Source organism: Trachypithecus francoisi, unplaced genomic scaffold (assembly GCF_009764315.1).
Source record: "Trachypithecus francoisi isolate TF-2019V2 unplaced genomic scaffold, Tfra_2.0 Lachesis_group5, whole genome shotgun sequence".
In the NCBI taxonomy this organism is placed as follows: Eukaryota; Metazoa; Chordata; class Mammalia; order Primates; family Cercopithecidae; genus Trachypithecus; species Trachypithecus francoisi.
The window spans coordinates 12217871-12238571 of NW_022681470.1; the positions used below are offsets into that span (position 1 = coordinate 12217871).

At 42.0% G+C, this 20701-nt stretch overlaps 1 pseudogene; it reads left to right on the forward strand.

Moving 5' to 3' along the window:
* The window catches only part of LOC117076333, a 53556-nt pseudogene that overhangs the window by 16804 nt on the left and 16051 nt on the right, over positions 1-20701 (forward strand).

Here is a 20701-nt window from a genome sequence, read left to right on the forward strand (position 1 = left end):
AAGTGCCAGGGCTCTGTGTGGTCCCAGGACAGGCTAAATTTTAGTTAAAGAACTTTGGAGACTCCATGCAGGGAGGTCCTCCTAAGCCTCATTTACTTGGGCTGTTCCAGGAGCAAACCTTAGTTTAAGGCCGAGGCTTGGGAAGGAGGAGCAGCAGGCCAGGGTACAAAAAACAGGACCACACCTCAGACCATGTGGCACAAGAGACAAGGCCGGGTGCGATGGCTCAGGCCTGTAATCCCAGCACTTTGGGAGGCCAAGACAGGCAGATCACTTGAGCCCAGGAGTTCAAGACTAGCCTGGCCAACATGGTGAAACCCCATCTCTACTAAAGATACAAAAATTAGCTGATGTGGTGGTGCACAGCTCTAATCCCAGCTACTCGGGGCTGAGGCAGGAGAATCACTTGAACCTGGGAGGCAGAGGCTTCATTGAGCCAAGACTGCACCACTGCACTCCAGCCCGGGCAACAGAGCAAGAATCCATCTCAAAAAAGAAAAAAAAAAAAAAGGGCATACTCTGGCCAGGCTGGTACCTCCTCCAGTGGTCTCAGCTCTTCAAGTGTGGTAGTGCCTTTGGCCTCTATAATGGGCTGTGCAGTACCTCAGATCCACGGAAGAGAAAAGGCTGGCTAACATAACTTATTTTGGGCTAAGAAGAAAAGCAAGAAGCCAGTCTTTACTTATGACAGTCACATAAGCTAAGCAACTTGGGAATGATGGAACTCGAGGATCTGTCCCTCCTATCTTTTAACTTTTCTCTCATAACTTGCCTCTCATTGTGTGTTGTATTCTCGAAGACGTCCTTCGCTTGATATTCTATCTAGTTCACTGATTTGCTCTTGGACTGTGTCTTATCTGCTGTTCAGCCCATCTGTTGAATTTTTTACCTTTAAAATCTATTTTTCTCATGTAAAACCTTTTCTTATCATCCAGTCTGCATTCTGCAGGTGTTATTGACTCTTAGCCCTCCGAAAATATTAACTATAGTTATTTTAGAACCCCCTTCTGCTTTGTTAAAGTCTCCTCAGGTATAGAGATTACTGTCTCTCAGGACGCTGGTTTTCCTCAAATGTTTGTGATTGTTGATTATTAACAAATCTAAGTTTGAGAGTTCCTAATAACTTGATATCTTACTGTCCACATCATTGTGGGAAAAACTGTTGTCTAAAGGCAGACCCTCCATGTGCTGCTACCTAGCTCAAAGAGAGGCATGGAGCATTCTGGCTGCATTTTCCTCATCTCCATGATGTGATGAGAGGATGATTTAATATGTCAAAACATTGAATTTTTATAGTCTCTTCATAACTGAGACTTAAACAGGCATATATTCTGGGAATGTCAAATAACATAAAAAATATTAAGCATTAAATTTTTTACAGAAACCACTATTTTGCATAGTGGTTTTTAGTGGCAAATCTTATCATAAAATAAGATTTTTTTATGTTGTCAAAGATACAAATAATTAAAAATATATATTTTAAAAAATTAGCCGGGTGTGGTGGCATATGTCTATAGTCCCAGCTACTCAGGAGGCTTAGGTAAGAGGATTACTTGAGCCCAAGAGGTGGAGGTTGTAATGAGCCAAGATTGCACCACTGTACTCCTGCCTGGGTGACAGAGCAAGACCCTGCCTTGAAAAAAAATCTATATATATTTAGATAGATAGATAGAGATAGATATAAATAATTAATTTTTTAAAACTTATGTTTTAGATATAAGAGTAGGTTGCAGATAATCATATCGCATATTCTTTTTCATTTCCAAACTTATACTTAAAATAGCAACAAAAGGACCACCTCTCATTCTAGCTTTTCCTCAAAGTTTTTGTAATACTGACCCTTAAAAACACATTATCTGAATACTGGCAAAATGCAATTAATAGTTTAAATCCTATTAGTACCATCAATCCCTGGAGTAATGGGTCCACATAAAACTGATTTTTTTTTTTTTTTTAAGTGGAAAAAGTTGAGGTCAAATGTCTTTAGTTTATTCAATTTTGACTTCTCAGCATTCTTCAGGTAAATAACTAAGGGTGCATAGAGTTATCCAAAGCTAAAATGTGTTCTTATGGAAAAGTATGATATGAAGGTGTATAAGACTTGAACTAACAGAATTAGAATATTATATTCCTATTTTACATTATTGAACTTCAGATGAATTAATCATCTTTTCTTTTCTTCTCTTTTTTTTTTTAGATAAAGTCTTGTTCTGTCACCCAGGCTAGTGGGCAGTGGTGGGATCTTGGCTCACTGCAACCTCCACCTCCCATTTCAAGCGATTCTACTACCTCAGCCTCCTGAGTAGCTAGGATTACAGGAGCCTGCCACCACGCCTGGCTAATTTTTGTGTTTTTAGTGGAGATAGGGTTTCACCATCTTGGCCAGGCTGGTCTTGAACTCCTGACCTCGTTATCCGCCTGCCTTGGCCTCCCAAAGTGCTGGGATTACAGGCGTGAGCCACTGCGCCCAGCCTGTTTTCTTTTATAATATCCCCATGATGATAGTAAGCTTATTTCAAGGACAGGCTATGATAGTATCAGACCTCACCAGACTCTAAAATACAATATTTCCCTTTATAAAAATTTCCATTTTCCTCTTTCCTTAAGACAAGAAGAAATTCTTTTTTTTTTTTTCTTTTTTTGAGATGGAGTCTCACTCTGTTACCCAGGTTGGAGTGCCGTGGTGCCATCTCAGCTCACTGCAAACTCCACCTTCAGGTTCACGCGATCCTCCCACCTCAGCCTCCCAAGTAGCTGGCATTACAGGCCCATGCCACCGTGCTTGGCTAATTTTTTGTATTTTTAGTACAGACAGGGTTTCGTTATGTTGGCCAGGCTGATCTTGAACTCCTGACCTCAAGTGATCCACCTGTCTTGGACTCCCAAAGTGTTGGGATTACAGGCTTGAGCCACCGTGCCTGGCCAACAACAGGAAATTCTGTAAAACTAGACAAAATATATAGGGCAATGGTTTCAAGGCACTAGGCAAAAGCAACATAGACTGCAATCCCTGAGAGAAGGGAAACTCAGACAACGACTTCTACAGTTGCCCAGCACTCTCTCTAGGAACAATTTCCTGACTGCATTGCAGGAACCTGGAACCCAAGCATAGCCTGGTGGTCCCATGTAGCTGAGGAGGGACTTTAGAGTTTGGGGCTATTGATATGACTGAATTCTGCAGAGCAGGACACTAGAAAAGAAGGAACTGCACGGTGAACAAAGGCAGAGTTGTATGTGGGAGTTTTCTGAAAATCCTTGCCAGGCAGAAATCTGAATGGGTTTCCTGCAAATCTTTGGCAGAGGGATGGGATTTATATGCACATGGAAAGACAAATCAAGGATTATCTGATAGTGGCTGCTATGGGGCTGAGAGTGGAACAGAGATATTAGAGGTTAAGAGTTGCTGGAAGACCAAGTTCTGGCCCTGTTAGATAATGACTTTTACAACACCTGATGCATCAATATAAAGCAACAGAAATCCCATACCTTAGGAATAAAGGCCATGCTCTAGAACATGGGTTGGCAACCTTTTTCTGTAAGAGGCAAGATAATAAATGCTTTAGGCTCATGGGACTAGAAAATATGATCACTAGGTGGCCCAGATGTCAGATTTCATCAAAGGTATTAAAACAGCTAGTATAAATTTCCAATGACTTAAAGGACTTAAAGGAAAAAATAGTTTTATAAATAAACAGATTAGATTAAAAATATCTGCAGAGAAATTAAAATTACAAAAAATAAACAAACAAAAAAGTTAAAGCTAAAAGGTATAACTGAGCTGAGAACAGAGGTTCTGTTTTATAAAGTCATTTTTTTTTTTTTACTTCCCCCTCCATTCTTCTAATTCTGTCTCTCTTCTGGCCTCATCTGGTGCAGGTAGTATATATGCAAGCACATGGAGGGATGCATGGCTAGGATTTAGGTGCCCCTGGATTCTCTGCAGCAAAGGGCTACTTCCTCTTTGGTTGCTCTGTTCTCATTGTGCTGGAGCTCTTCATGCTATTAAAATAATTTTTTTAAAAAAATCCCAAGTTGGGCACAGTGGTGCATGTCTGTAGTCCCAGCTACGCAGGAGGACTGAGGCAGGAGCATCCTTTGGGCCCAGCAGCTCAAGGCCAGGCTGGGTGAAATAGCAAGACCCATCTCAAAAATTAGAAAACATCCTCTTTAGTGCAATAGATTTTGTAATGTTTAATTACAAATCTGATATAATAACCTCTTATTAAGAGAATAAAGAAGGAAGCATCTCCCTTTCTCAACTTCCAATACTTAGAAAATGCAATGTTAAACTGACTCAAAGTTTTAAATGACCCATACTATAGTTTCTTCATCTTCAAAAGGTTTATAACTTTGGAGAGGCCTCATGTGTTCTGCCTATTTCTCCTTACTTTAGTGAGCTTCAATTCAGGAAAGGCATCTTCCCCTAAGTGAAAATGTGTTGAAAATAGTTAACATCATTACTAAAAGCTTTATGTAAATTACACTGAAATTATTTATTTATTTATTTTTCGAGATGGAAATTCACTCTTGTTGCCCAGACTGGAGTGCAATGGCACGATCTCGGCTCACCGCAATTTCCGCCTACCAGGTTCAAGCAATTCTCCTGCCTCAGCCTCCCAGGTAGCTGAGATTACAGACACACACCACCATGCCCGGCTAATTTTTGTATTTTTAGTAGAAACGGGGATTCTCTCTCACCATGTTGGTTAGGCTGGTCTCGAACTCCCAACCTCAGGTGATCTGCCTGCCTTGGCCTCCCAAAGTGCTGAGATTACAGGCGTGAGCCACTGTGCCCAGTCTTGCACTAAAATTATTTCACTTAAATATGTTTATAAATTATAGATCTTCATGGAAATGACTTTTGAAAATGACAGACACACATAGCACTTGTATCAATGTTTTCAGTGTAAAAGAAAATATACATGAAAATAAAAGTAGTAAGGTGATAATAAATCCTATAATGTTACATTTGAATTGGGACTAGCAATATGAATTCACGTGCACTGAAAGGATCTAAAAGTAGTGATATCCTTTAGCAATATCAAATAGCAAGCAGATTGGTATTTCTAAATACCATTTTTACCTATAAAGAAATGACAAATTCAAGGTCTAGATCAACAAATACTGTATTGCAGATAAGCCTGCAACTTTTGTGCCAGAAAGCAAGGAAGCTATAAAATACGGTGAACACAGCGGACTTAAAGGGACTCTCACTGGTGAAAGAGTCAAGTTGAGCATCAAAAAGAATAATGACTACAATTCCTGAATGATATTCCATTGTATGTATCTACGACATTTTGTTTATTCATTCAACTATTGATGGAGAATCGGGCTGCTTCCACTTTTTTTTTTTATGGAATCTAGCTCTGCTGCCCAGGCTGGAGTGCAACGGAATGATCTTGGCTCACTGCAACCTCTGCCTCCCGGGTTCAAGCGATTCTCCTGCCTCAGCCCCCTGAGTAGCTGGGATTATAGGCACATGCCACCAGGCCCAGCCAATTTTTGTATTTTTAGTAGAGATGGGGTCTCACCATGTTGGCTAGGTTGATCTCAAACTCCTAACCTCAAGTGATCCACCTGCCTCGGCCTCCCAAAGTGCTGGTATTACAGGTGTGAGCCACTGCACCCAGCCTGCTTCCACTTTATGACTATTGTGTATCATGTTCCCATGCATGGACAAATATCTGTTTGAATCCCTGCATTCAGTTATTGGGAGGTGTGTTTCACAATGGGCAGGTCTATGCAAACCTACCCCAAAGTCCAAGGAAGCTGAGAGGCTCAAGAGGTGGACAAATCCAGTTTCTTAGAAAGAAACATTTAATAGAGATTTGTGAGAAGAAGCTATGTTTGTGTCTCCCGCAGCAGTGAGACAAGATGGTAGATCCCTTCACGGTTACCCCCAGACCCAGGGATTATATACCACAGGGGAGGGGCATCTGTGCTTCAGAGGGAATGGGTAGGAATTTGCCCTGATTTACGGTGAGTAGGTGGTCTTACACAAGGGGCAATAGACAAATTGGAAATCTCAGAGGCCTTCCCAGATTTGGAGTTAATCAGAAGGTAATGTGGCATATGAGCATCTAAGATGGAGTTGCTTCAGCCTGCACAGGGTATAGATTCAGAAGTGAAATTGCTGAATCATTTGGTGAAATTGCCGAATCATGTGGTAATTCACTTTTTAATTGATTGATTTTCATATGCTGCACCATCCTTGTATTCCAGGAAAAAAAAAAATCCCATTTTCTCGAGGGGTATAATCCTTTCGGTATGCTGGTGAATTTGGTTTGCTAGTATTTTGTTGAGTGTTTTTTACATTAATATTCATAAGGATTATTTGTCAGTAGTTTTCTTGTATTGTCTTTGTCTGGCTTTGACATTAAGGGTAATGCTAGTCTCACAGAATGAGTTAGGAAGCGTTCCTTCATCTTCAATTTTTAGGTTATCCAATTTGTTGGGATAACAGTTGTTCGTAGTACTCTCCTGTAAATCATCAGTACTTACGTTCCCACTTTCGTTTCTGGTAGTAATAATTTGAGTCTTGTCTCTTTTCTAAGTGTATCTAAAGGCTTATAATTTTGTTCATACTTTCAAAGAAAGAACTCTTGGATTTTTATTTTTTAAATTGTTTTTCTATTCTCTATTTTATTTATTGCTCTTCTAATATTTATTGTTTCCTTCCTTTTGCTAGCTTTGGATTTAGTTTGTTCTTCTTTTTCTAGTTTCTTAAGGTGTAAACTTAGGTTGTTGTTGATTTGAGAGTTTTTCTTTTTTAATGTAAGCATTTCCAGCTACATATTTTCCTCTTAGCACTGCTTTCACTGCATTTTATAAGTTTTCATATGCTGTATTTTGATTTTCAGTTTCATTAGTCTCAAGATGTTTTCTAATTCCTGTTGTGATTTCTTCTTTGACCTTTGGTTGCTTAAGATTGTGTTAATTAATTTCCACATATTTATAAATTTTCCAGTTTTACTTCTGCTATTGATTTCTAGTTTAATTCCATTGTGATCAGAAAAGATGCTTGTTTGATTTCATTCTTTTCAAATTTGTAGGACTTGTTTGGTGACCTAATATATTAACGTATACTAGAGAATGTTGTATGTGCCCTTGAGTAGAATATATATTCTGCTGTTGTTTGGTGGAATGTTCTATGGATGTTTTTTAGAACCAGTTGGCCTGTGGTGTTGTTCAAGTCTTCTATTTTCTTATTGACCATCTGTCTGATTGTTCTATCCATTATTGAAAGTGATGTACTGACATATTTTACTATTATTGTAGAGCTGTCTATTTCTCCCTTTAATTCTATCAATGTTTGCTTCATATATAGGAAATTTGATATTTATTGCATACATATTTATAATTGTTATGTTTTCTTGGTGAATTTAAACCTTTATTATTATTCAATATTCTTCTTTGTCTCTTGTGACAGTTTTCTACTTAAAGTCTATTTGTCTATTTTTTTTAGTATAGCCACCCCTACTGTCTTTTGGTTACTATTTGCATGGAATCTTTTTATCCTTCCATTTTCCGTCTGTGTGTGCCCTTAAATCTAAAGTGAATCTTCTGTAGAGAGCAGATAGCTGGATCCTGTTTTGTTTATTTGTTTTAAATCCATTTTGCCAAGCTCTGTCTATTCACGTGCAGCAGGATAATTAAGGAATCAGAGAGATCAAGGGGTTGAGGAGGAATTATTTAATTATTTAGGTGTACCAACTCAGTCAGATTAACATCCAAAGGACTGAGCCTCGAACAAAGAGTCTGGTTACCTCCTCTTAAGCATTTTTTGGGGCGGGGAGAGATCTGTGCAGGGGGAAGCATATTACAGAAGTGAGAAACAAAGACATTTAATTGAGACATGCATTACATCATTTCTTACTTTTCAAGAAACATGTTTTATGACCAGCGATTCTCCTGCCTCAGCCTCCCAAGTAGCTGGGATTACAGGTGCGTGCCACCAACCGTACCCAGCTAACTTTTGTATTTTTAATAGAAATGGGGTTTCACCACGTTGGCCAGGCTGGTCTTGAACTCCTGGCTTCAAGTGATCCACCTACCTTAGCCTCCCAAAGTGCTGGGATTACAGGCATGAGCCACCGCGCCCAGCCCAGCTTTCTCCATTTCTTGATATTGCTAATGCGAGTGACTGTCACAGCAAACCATATAGCTGGGACAATTGTATCCCCCATCAGCCATTTATGGAATCTCCTTTCCTTTTAGGTTCTCACCAAACATCAGCTAGCCTGCATAGTCAGTGGATGAACCCTCTTTTAAAATCAAATTTTTAATTTTATTTTAGTAGAGACAGGGTCTTGCTATGTTGCCCAGGCTGGTCTCGAACTCCTGGGCTCAAACAATCCTCCCACTTTGACACCTCCCAAAGTGCTGGCATTACAGGCATGAGCCACTGCACCTGGCCAGTCAGTGGATGATTTCTAGTTTTATTGTCTAACTTATGTAACATATTTAAAGTATGGAGTTTTAAAATGAATTTTTTAGTTCTTTAATAAAACTGTGTGAAAAACAAAGTATCATCATAAAATACAGGTTATATTCATTAAATAGGAATTCTCTATAATGCTTGGTGACAGAAATAGCCTCCTGGAAAGTGAGCATAGGATGAGACAGTAGAGAAGTTGTTTTCAAGATATTTCTTTTTGTGTTGTTTTTTTGAGATGGAGTTTCTCTCTTATTGCCCAGGCTGGAGCGCAGTGGTGTGATCTCAGCTCACTGCAACCTCCGCCTCCAGGGTTCGAGCAATTCTCCTGCCTCAGCCTCCCAAGTAGCTGGGATTACAGGCGCCTGCCACCACACCCAGTTGGAGTGCAGTGGCACTATCGAGGCTTAGTGCAGTCTCGACTTCCCATGCTCAGACAATCCTCCCATCTCAGCCCTCCAAGTAGCCAAAACTACAGGTGCACACCACCAACCCCGGCTAATATTTTAAATTTTTGTATAGTCAAGGTCTTGTTATACTGCCCAAGTTGGTCTCGAACTCCTGGGCTCAAGTGATCCTCCCACCTCGACCTCCCGATGTGCTAGGATTACAGGCATGAGCCACCACAACCCAGCCTCCAAATATTTTTGATCCATGGGTGGTTCAATCAACAGATGCCATATGGAAGGCCAATTGCATAAGTTAAAACTTAGGTGGGTAAACTAAATTTTTACAATAAATGAGTTAAAAAGTTGCATTTCCCTATAATAAACATATAATAAATACAGTATCCTGCAACAAACTTGTAACCTTAGACTCAAAGTTAAAGGCTAAATTCCATAGGAGTGGGCAAAAAAAAATTTGCACTTAAAAATTGATTATTACAAGAGGATGTTTTGCCCTTCATTAAAAAAAAAAAAAATTAGCCAGAAACATAACTTTATGATACTAAAAATCAGAATAAGTTCAGAGCTTTACCCCACTTGGCTAATGCTCTTTTCTCCTTGTGTCGTTATGGTGACTGACAAGTAAATATTTTTCAGCCTTTTCCCTCTTCCCTGTCCAAGGGTAACAAGTTCAGAGCTTCCTTCTCAAAAGCGTTTGCCTCATGGGTCATCTTACCCTCTCAAAGAAATACTATCCTGGTTTTTCTCCCCCTGTGGCTTCACTTTTAGTAAGAGCTAAGTCAAAGTCTAAGGTTTATAATTTTCTCTTTGCACAAAGGGCACCAATTCTAAAAGGGTCATCTGAGATATCCTTTGACATCAAATGGAACATTGGAACACTATCAATGATTCAAGCAACTAATGATTACTGGCAACTGCGGGGGATAATAGAGAGCTATTGCACGGATGAGGAATTTTCTCCTCAAGGATGTTACATTCTGGATCGGCTATGATACAAGCACACATAGAAGACAGCTCATAAGACAGAGCAGCTAATGGTGAGTGGTAAATAGATGGTGATGGACTACAGTTGCCAATGAACTTCAAAGAAGAGAGAGATTGCTTTACCCTGTGGCCGTGAGGTTGGCTGCACTGCAGGGTGAAGATAAGAGACCCCTTGGGATGGTGTAGAGCAGTGGTTCTTACAACTAGGCAGTGTCCACAGACAGTTTAGACGGTCACAACTGGCAGGGTGCACAGTCTTCTAGTGGGTAGGGGTCAGAAGTGCTGTGAAACACTCTATGATGCCCCAAAATGACCACAGGGCCAAGGCTGAGAATCCCTGATGTCGGGGAAGGAATGCCAAGACTTGGAACAGTAGAAATACTGGCTCTGAGTATGTCAAACTCATGCATGTCCCATCACTACATCCCAAGAAGGCCAAGAAGATTATTTAGATCCCATTGCAAAGGAAGTTTTAAAATAAGGAAACAAGACCACCTGAGGTCTAAATGTTAGTCTCCTTTTCCCCTTGCCAACGCGGTGTGTTCATAAACAAATAACTTTTTTTTTTTTTTTTTTGAGACGGAGTCTAGCTCTGTTGCCCAGGCTGGAGTGCAGTGGCACAATCTTGGCTCACTGCAATCTCTGCCTCTCGGGTGCAAGTGATTCTCCTGCCTCAGTCTCCCGAGTAGCTGGGATTACAGGTGGCCATCACGCCCGGCTAATTTTTGTGTGTTTAGTAGAGACGGGGTTTCGCCATGTTGGCCCGTTGGTCTCGAACTCCTGACCTTGGGTGACCCTCCCACCTTGGCCTCCTAAAGTGCTGAGATTACAGGTGTGAGCCACCTTGCCCGGCCACGAATATATTATTCTTAGTGGCAAGGCTTCAAGTTATGTGAAAGCTCATTAATATGGACTTTCCATCATCAAAGCTTTCACTGCTGAGTGACTAATTTTTCTATTTTTTCTGGCTACCATAGTTCACACTGGACACCTACTCTGGCACCCTGTCTCAAGGTGACCAGCCAGCTACCTGGTGGTATGCCAGTGACTTTGGACTCCCTTCTTCTTGGAAAGGGCAGCAATTTTTCCTTCCCCAGGACATATCCATTCTGCATTTGGATTTGCCTTCTCTGTCTGCCTCGACTCTGTCAACATCGTTATCTGTGAGTTCTCTCCTGCAATCGGCAATGATCAAGAATGAAGCAGTGGGCCAATAAGTTATTTGGGGCTATAGAACATGGTGGAACACATTAGTAAGAAGAATCAAAAGGCTTCTAAAGATCCCAAACCTGATCAAACTTGTTCTGTGACAGCTAAAACTTGGTTACCTATGGAAAGAGAAATATTATGAAATTGTAAGAGATCTGTTACATTGCTTAACCGGTGTTTGATTAGCAGTTGAAATATCATGTAACAAAGAAATTTATTTCTTTTTAGTAATTTAGAAAAACAGAATTCTGCTTTGAGCAGTGTGCTTTTACAATAAATTAGGGCTGGGTGCGGTGGCTCATGCCTGTAATCCCAGCACTTTGGGAGGCCAAAGTGGGCAAATCATCTGAGGTCAGGAGTTCGAGACCAGCCTGGCCAACATGGTGAAACCCAGTCTCTACTAAAAATACAAAACTTGGCTGGGTGCTGTGGCTCACACCTGTAATCCCAGCACTTTGGGAGGCCAAGGTGGGCAGATCATGAGGTAAGAAGATGGAGACCATCCTGACCAACATGGTGAAACCTTGTCTCTACTAAAAATATAAAAATTAACTGGCTGTGGTGGTGGGCACCTGTAGTCCCAGCTACTGAGGAGGCTGAGACAGAAGAATCACTTGAACCCGGGAGACGGAGGTTGCAGTGAGCCGAAATTGTGCCATTGCACTCCAGCCTAGGCAACAGAGCAAGACTCTGTCTCAAAAAACTTTTTAAAAAGATTAAAACAAATTAGAAATGATTTGGTTAAATATAGGGATGAGGATCTAGTAACCCTGATTAAACATTTAAGCAATGTAGCAGAGAAGACTGCAGACTCCCTTCCCTCCAGGTCACAAGATGGCTGCTAGTAGCTTTTAGAACAAGACACTTCTTCACTGACCTCTATTCTAGCCATAAAATGAAAGCCCTTCCCATATGTCTTACTGGACCAACTTTGATCACTTATCCTGCGTCTGAACCAATAATATTGCCAGGGGTTGTCATGAGGACAACTTGGAGTTGAGATTTTTTTTTAAAAAAAGTAAAATTAGATGTGACCAATATTGCAATCCAGGTAGATTTGCAGACATGGTATCATGAATTCAAATGATACCAAGATAAGAGAGGTTGCAGATTTTTTGGCAGCATTGTGTGTCACCAACAGCTGTGATTTCAGAGGCTGTCAAAGCCTACTGATGTTGAATGGCAGAGAACTTTGGGTGCCCTATAAAATATAGTAAGTAGATGGCCACCTTTTTTCTCTCCGGGGGAATTGTGGTTAAAATATTTTATAAAAATTGAAAGTATACAAAATATGAGTTGTCCTATAAATATTTAAAAAGACATAAAGAATGGGCACGATGGCTTACGCCTGTAATCCCAACACTTTGGGAGGCTGAGGCAGGCAGATTACCGAGGTCAGGAGTTCAAGACAGTCTGGCCAAAATAGTGAAACTGTGTCTCTACTAAAAATACAAAAAATAGCCGGGTGTGGTGGCACACACCTGTAGTCCCAGCTGCTCTGGCAGCTGAGGCAGGAGAATTGCTTGAGCCTGGAAAACGGAGGTTGCAGTGAGCCAAGATGGTGCTGCTGCACTCCAGCCTGGCCGACAGAGCGAGACTCTGTCTCAAAAAAAAAAATAAGTAAATGAAAATAAACATAAAAAGACATAAAGTAATTTTAATTGTGTCATAATTAAAGTTCAGCAAGGACGAGGCTTCAAACTACTATGTACACTCCTTGTTCTTTCTGGATAGCACATCTATTGTCAGCAATGTTTTCGCATTCCTAGTTGAGAAATGATATAATATGATGCTTTTTATACTGTACAGTACCTGCTCTAAGAGATGCTAAATATAACATAAATCTATAATTACTGATTACTTATGGGAGAGGTGATATTCTCAATTATGGCTTTGATGATACTGCTATCTTGGTTTGTATCCATTTAAATCTGAATGGACTTTCATTATATATGGGACATAGCTCTAGATTTTCCAGAGATCTTGATTAAATATGGTTTAACTATTGTCAAAAATAATGAGTTGTGTAGTAGATCTATTACAAAAGATTCCATAGGAAGATACTATCTTAGAAAGTATCAAATTAGGAAAAAAATATCTAAGACTGCAATTGGAGGCCGAAAAGGTTTTCCTGAAGAATTATCGTCAGGAAAATTCTCTCTATGAAGGATTTTGTTTTATTCACTTATGTACATATTATTTTAGGAGTTTTTAAGAAACAATCCCTTAATAAGTTAGCAATAAGTAGATCATCACTATAGATTTATTTTTTATTTTTTATTTTTTTGAGGCGGAGTCTCGCTCTGTCGCCCGGACTGGAGTGCAGTGGCCAGATCTCAGCTCACTGCAAGCTCCGCCTCCCGGGTTTATGCCATTCTCCTGCCTCAGCCTCCTGAGTAGCTGGGACTACAGGCGCCCGCCACCTTGCCCGGCTAGTTTTTGTATTTTTAATAGAGACGGGGTTTCACCGTGTTAGCCAGGATGGTCTCGATCTCCTGACCTCGTGATCCGCCCATCTCGGCCTCCCAAAGTGCTGGGATTACAGGCTTGAGCCACCGCGCCCGGCCTATAGATTTCTTTAGACGTGACATTCGGAGTACATTATCCATATAATTCTGGATCTTGACTTATTCATTTCTCAAAATGAGTCACTTCTCAAAAGTGACTACTGGTAAAAAAAAAAAAAAAAAAAAACTTTATAAAGAAACTATAGCCTTAAAATATCTCTAATATGTGCCCTGAAGATGATTTATTATCCAGAAAATCCTGCTGAAAGGCCATTTATAACATGGGTCTTCTGGACGCCTGAAATCCTGTTAATCCTAGTCCCTTAATGGCCTCTAGGGAGATGTTTGCATTTTAGCAAGGCTATGTTTCCGGGTTTTTTAAAACCTGGAAAGAGTCTCTAATTGAGTTAATGAAGCAGACAGACTTCAACCAGAAAAGTGCTAGGCATTTGGTGAAAAGGGCTGATGTCAGGGAAAAGCCCCAAGAAGCAGGAGTCGTGATGGCCATTTCAGTTGCTATTAGGAGCCAGGAGGTACGGACATTAGTGACATGGGACATTAATGAAAGGGGCGTTGGTGAGGGGCTATGGAGAAGTGCGGTACACGCCCATTCCAGTGGCAGCAGCGTCTGCTAAGCTCCAGACGGTGATTGACACGTCTGACTCTTGTCAGATATTCTGATTTTTCTTTCTTTTAAAAAGTCTTTCCATTTTTATTTATTTATTTATAGAGACAGGGTCTCACTGTGTTGCTCAGGCTGGTCTCAAGCTCCTGGCCTCAAGTGATCCTCCTGCCTTAGCCTCCCAACATGCTGGAAATACAGGCTAGAGCCACTGTGCCTGGCTCCTTCAGATTTTTCAATGGAACAGCAGCTTGAATATAAATGTGAACTGCCCTTCTTGTTAAATGTTAATGACTAATTCAATTTAAGCAAAATCTCTACGTTAACACTTTGCAAGCCAAACGGGATAGTTTTGCCTCCTATGGCGCCGCTAACTTCAGACCACCGTTTTGAAACGCCAAGGATAGGACACTTCCCAAAGGAAGTTGAAGAATCTTGAAGATGAAAGTTGCTCTCTTCTGGCCTGGTGCAGTGGCTCAATCCTGTAATCCCAGCACTTTGGGAGGCCGAGGCAGGTGGATCACCTGAGGTCAGAAGTTTGAGATCAGCCTGGCCAACATGTCAAAACCCGTCTCCACTAAAAATACAAAAATTAGCCGGGCGTGGTGGTGGGCACCTGTATTCTCAGCTACTCAGGAGGCTGAGGCAGGAGAATCGCTTGAACCCCGGAGGCCGAGGTTGTAGTGAGCTGAGATGGTGTCACTGCACTCCAGCCTGGGCAACGGAGTGAGACTTCGTCTCAAAACAAAGCAAAACAAAACCAAAAAAAAAAAAAAAAAGGTTGCCCTCTTCTCAGCTGAAACTAGAGCTAATGACACAAGGAATTCTCACCTTTATTCTTTGTGAACTATCCATGATCAAGCTTTGCCTAAGAAACGTTTCTATGAACTAGGCCTGAAGATGAAGTTCAAAGCCAATGTTAAGCTCTGTCAACATTTTCAGCACAAGCAGAGGCCCTATCCTTGCCCAGAAGTCACAAGTCAATCTTCTGAGTTAATAAAATCATGGGGAATCCTGCTGCTACTTCTTCCAGGGATTTAAGAGCATAAAAGTTGTGATATACTTACCTTACTCAGCTCTCCTTCTGTATATTGTATATATAGTACAGTACTTGCTTTCTTCAATGACAGATTACTAGGAGCTTGGAACATGAACGTCAGGACTGGGAGTTGGTATTATAAACACTGCTAAGTTAGCTAGGGTCCTGCTGTGTTTAGGAACATGACCCCTGGAGCCAACTGCCTGGCTCAGATTCTGTCTCTACCACTTAGTAACTGAACTTAGGCAAGTTGCATAACCCATCTGTAAAATTGGGGATGATAAAATATCTACCTAGGTGGTTGTTCTAAGGATTGAACAAGTTAATATGTAGAACAGGGCATCATATAGTTGTTTGTTATTATGGGAAAAATATTACTTTGAAGAGCTGAGGGAAGTAGTGCTCAGAGAAGCTAATTGGCTTATCTAAAGTCACACTAACTAAAAAAAAATTTTTTTAAAGTAGGTGCTGACATTTGAACTCCAGTTTGTCTAATTCTAAACATAGTATTATAGTACTCTGGTCCTTTCACTCCACCCCAAATGTTCTTCTATGATGTTGGGTTTATCTGATTGTTCAATATAACTTTCTTTTTTTTTTTTTTTGAGATGGAATCACGCTCTGTCACCCAGGCTGGAGTGCAATGGCACAATCTCTGATCAGTGCAACCTCTACCTTCTGGGCTTGAGCAATTCTCCTGCCTCAGCTTCCTGAGTAAGTGGCGCTATAGGCACCTACCATCATGCCCAACTAATTTTTGTGTTTTTGGTAGAAATGGGGTTTTACCAGGTTGGCCAGACTGGTTTCGAACTCCTGGCCTCAAATGATCCACCTGCCTTGGCCTCCGAAAGTGCTGGGATTACAAGAGTGAGCCACCTGTTCAATGTAACTTATAAGCTCAATATAAGTTTATATATAACTGTGTTTCACTGCAAATCCTGGTTGCATCTGAATCCAGTATATTATAGAAATCAATGGAGGTAATTCTAGGCAATAGCCTTCTAAATGATCAAGACTGATTCTCTAAAGAGGAAAGCAGGTTCAAGTCAATAGATGAACATTAATAAGGCAAAGCTGGTATAGGTCCTATAACCCAGATGGTACGGGGAAAAGAGTCTCTCCAGAGACAGTGGATTCCAAATGTTAATTAAAAGTTTTGTTCTTTTAGTGGAGAAAATGAAAAGCTTTTCACTTGGTGCTTGTTTGGGGATGTGGTAGAATAAATTCAAGACTGGATAATAAACCAGTCAGTAAAGCCTAGAGACTGAAAGAGGCCTCCTGAGCTAAATGGCCTTGCAAAATTAATGTACAGCAAAAAGTTCACCCCAAAACAGTTACAGCAGTTCAACATCTCTCTATCAGCAAAGGCCTTCTAAAGAGCAGGTACTCAATAATAGTCATAAAACCTCGGCTAAAAGCGGCTTAATGTGATAATTTATTTACAGATAAGGAAACCAAGGCCGTGACAGATGAATGACTTGCACAATGTCACCCAGTGAGCTAGCAATAGAATGAAAACTAGACTCCAAGCCCATATACATCAGTGGATGGGCCCAGGTCCCTGGAATCAAATTCTATGGAGCCAAATCCTACATTGCCTGTTGTTACCTCTGTTAGTTTAGGGTATTATGAACTATTTCTAAGCTTCAGTTTTCTCATGTCTGAAATAAAAAGGAGAGCAGCCATTGCTTCATTACACGGTTGTTCTGAGGATGTGATCCATGAAAAGCCTTCGGCGTAAAGCCTGGCACAGAGGAAGCACTCAGACATTAGCTCTTACTGAGATGACTGCTCGCACAGTGCACCTTCCACTGCACAACTGCATTTAACAAATAAAGCAGGAAAACGGAATAAAAGGATTGCTTTATTGGGTTGATACAGAAAGGTACTTCCCTCCCATCAGTTCAAAGCAGTAAAAGCTGTGGACAACCTGCGCTTGCTGGGTTTAACCAGGCTGGGACTAGGCTTCTTTTTTTTTTTTTTTTTGAGACGGAGTCTCGCTCTGTCGCCCAGGCTGGAGTGCAGTGGCCGGATCTCAGCTCACTGCAAGCTCCACCTCCCGGGTTTACGCCATTCTCCTGCCTCAGCCTCCCGAGTAGCTGGGACTACAGGCGCCCGCCACCTCGCCCGGCTAGTTTTTGTTTTTTTTTTTTTTTTTTTTGAGACGGAGTCTCGCTCTGTCGCCCGGGCTGGAGTGCAGTGGCCGGATCTCAGCTCACTGCAAGCTCCGCCTCCCGGGTTCACGCCATTCTCCTGCCTCAGCCTCCCGAGTAGCTGGGACTACAGGCGCCTGCCACCTCGTTCGGCTAGTTTTTTGTATTTTTTAGTAGAGACGGGGTTTCACCGTGTTAGCCAGGATGGTCTCGATCTCCTGACCTCGTGATCCACCCGTCTCGGCCTCCCAAAGTGCTGGGATTACAGGCTTGAGCCACCGCGCCCGGCCGTTTTTTGTATTTTTTAGTAGAGACGGGGTTTCACCGGATTAGCCAGGATGATCTCGATCTCCCGACCTCGTGATCCGTCCGTCTCGGCCTCCCAAAGTGCTGGGATTACAGGCTTGAGCCACCGCGCCCGACCGGGACTAGGCTTCTTATGAAGCAGGTTCACTCAGGCCTCTGGAGTCCATTAATAACAGATGGTAACTAGGGTTTCAGTGGGGCAGTCAGACTCTGTGGACAGGTAAATCTGCGCATGTGTGGGTGAGTACGCTGTGACTGCTTTCACAGGCTGAGGGGAGAGTCACATTCGGCCTGCCTCTCCCTCTTGCTTTGCTTTAAAGGCTGCTTGGTTCTCACCCTTTTCGAGCCTCAAGGTCACGGGCTCCCCTGGAGGCTAAGCTCATGCCCCTGCTTACTACCCAGGGCTGCTTCCTCTGGTTGCTACATTGCATACTCCACTGGGGGACCCAAGACAAGACTCCAAACACCGCAATGCAAGACAAGCCACTGCAGGGCCCTGGCCCAGGGCAAAGGAGCAGGTTTAGGCATGAAGGAGGAAGTAAGGGCATTGAGCTTTGGGGCCTTTGCTGAGGGCTACTAGCATTTGGAGGGGGGTTTTTCATGTGCTTTGGAGTAATCGATTAATTCTGATCTTTCATTTTCTGAGACCTGTACTCTAGATGGGGACAGTGTCCACATCTAGGGAAGCACCTTGCTGGAGACGGAAGGGGGTGCTGAGGGGCTGCTGTTGGGTCTGGGCTTCTTAGAGTGCTCCTTGGAGGCACATGTCTTGGCCAAGCCACAAGCCCAGGCTCCAGACCAGGCACCCAGCAGGTCCAGTGCTGCTGGCTAGAACCTATTGCTGGGTGGAAGCTGGGATGGGGGTGGGACTGAGTTAGGCCCCTTAAGGTAATTTCTCTGGGGGAGAAGCTGATGAGGCATGAGGACAATGAAGTCAATGAAATGCATGAACCCCAATATTAGAACTTTTAGTTGTATCCACTCTGCCTCTTAACTTTGGGGTGAAATTCTTCAGCTGCTATTCTCATTCTTCTGTGTAAAACAAAGTGGTTTTTCTCCTTTCTTCTCCTCCTCCTCCTCCTTTCTTCTTCTTCTTCTTTTTTTTTTTTTTTAATAGAAATGGGGTCTTACTCTTTGCCCAGGATGGTCTTGAGCTCCTGGCCTCAAGGGATCTTCCCGTCTCATCCTCCCAAGGTACTAGGATTACAGGTGTGAACCACCATGCCTGGCCCCAAAATGATTTTTTAAAAATTGTGGTAAAATATGCATAATATAAAATGTATCATTTTAACTATTTTAAGTGTACAATTCAGTGGCATTAAGTACATTCATACTATTGTGCAACCATCACCACTGTTCATTCCCAGAACCTTTTATCATCTCAAACAGAAACTCTACACCCAAAACAGTAACTCCCCATTCCTTTCTCTTTCCAGCCACAGCTAATCTTTGTTACACTTTCTGTCTCTATGTATTTGCCTATTCTAGGTACCTCATATAAGTGGAATCATACAATATTTGTCCCTTTGTGGACGCCTTATTTAACTTAGTATAATGTCCTCCAGGTTTATCCATATTGTGGCATACTTCGGAATCTCTTTCCTTGGCCAGGTGCAGTGGCTCGCCTGTAATCCCAGCACTTTGGGAGGCCAAGGCAGGAGGATTACTTGAGCCCAGGAGTTGGAGACCAGCCTGGGAAATACAGCAATCCTGTCTCTACAAAAATTTTTTAAAAATTACCTGGGAGTTGCAGCACCACTGCACTCTAGCCTGGGTGATAGAGTAAGACCGTGTCTCAAAAAAAAAAAAAAAAAAAAAGAAGAAGAAGAAAAAGAAAGTCTTTCCTTTTTAAGGCTGAAAAATATTCTATTGTATGTCTATATCACATTTAGTTGACCTATTCATCTGTTGTTGGCTGAAAATGATTTTTGAACAACTAGACATTTCATTTCCAAGATCCCTAAATGTTTTAAAAATACATAATAGCCTTTCATGTAAGTAATGTCTTCTCTTAAATTTGGAGACTATATACTTTTTAAATATATAAAGCCCTGCCTTGTTTGCTCTATTAACTCTGTTTTCTCCCGAGTAAGAAATTCCCTTTGTTTTCTGTTCTCTAGTGTCGGCTTGCCCCAGGTATTCAGTAAGTTTAGACCATGGGCTTATCTTTCGGGATCAGAGTCTGTATAGAGTGTCTGTTGCACTTATTTGTACACCTTCTTGGGAGAGTGGTGGTGAGGGTCTACAGAGGCAACAGAGACTTATGTCCTGGCCAATTTCTGGTTGGAATGAGGGGGAAGCAGAATGTGCTGCCCACCCTTACAACTCCAGCCTAGAGGTAGATCCCCTCCCACTTCTCACTCCAGGCCCAGAAGAGAGGGAAGAACCCAGGTGCCGGGACTACCCTTGCTTCAGTTTCCCAACTAATTGGCTTGGCTGTTGTCCCAGGGCCGCCTCCTGCGATGTTTCCTCCCACCTCTGTTTCCACAGGTGTAAAAATGGGCATGAAAGCAGAAAGAATGTTTCCAACAGATTAGCATTAAATTCTTATCATGTTTTCTTCAGTATATATATTTTTTAATCAGGTGGGTAATGTGCTGATATAGTAACAAAGTTTTGAATCAAGAAGTTTCCCTGACCCCTTCGTGAGCAGGAACTGGAGTGCAGCTGCTGGAACTAGCTGGCTGCTTCCACGCAGGCAGGAGTGAGCTGCACTCAGTTGAACCCACTGCACTCGACCTCTCCCAGGAGGGAGCATGCAGGTGAGCAGGTGCAGGAGCCAGGGTGACTGCTTTGGGTGCTGGCAGGAATGAACTTTATACCACCCCCATGGCAGCCTCTAGGGGTGTGCCCACAACCCCTGAAGCCCCCGAAGGAGTGTTACAGTCAGCGCTCTTTTAGCCTTGCTCTCCACAGACAGCTTAAGTGTTAACAGCTCAGTGGAGGGTCAGTGTGACAGTCTTTCACACCCGTACCGAGTTCTTGTCCAGCATCCAGAAGGAATGAGGTCACACAAACAAGTTGGAGATGGTAAATGCAG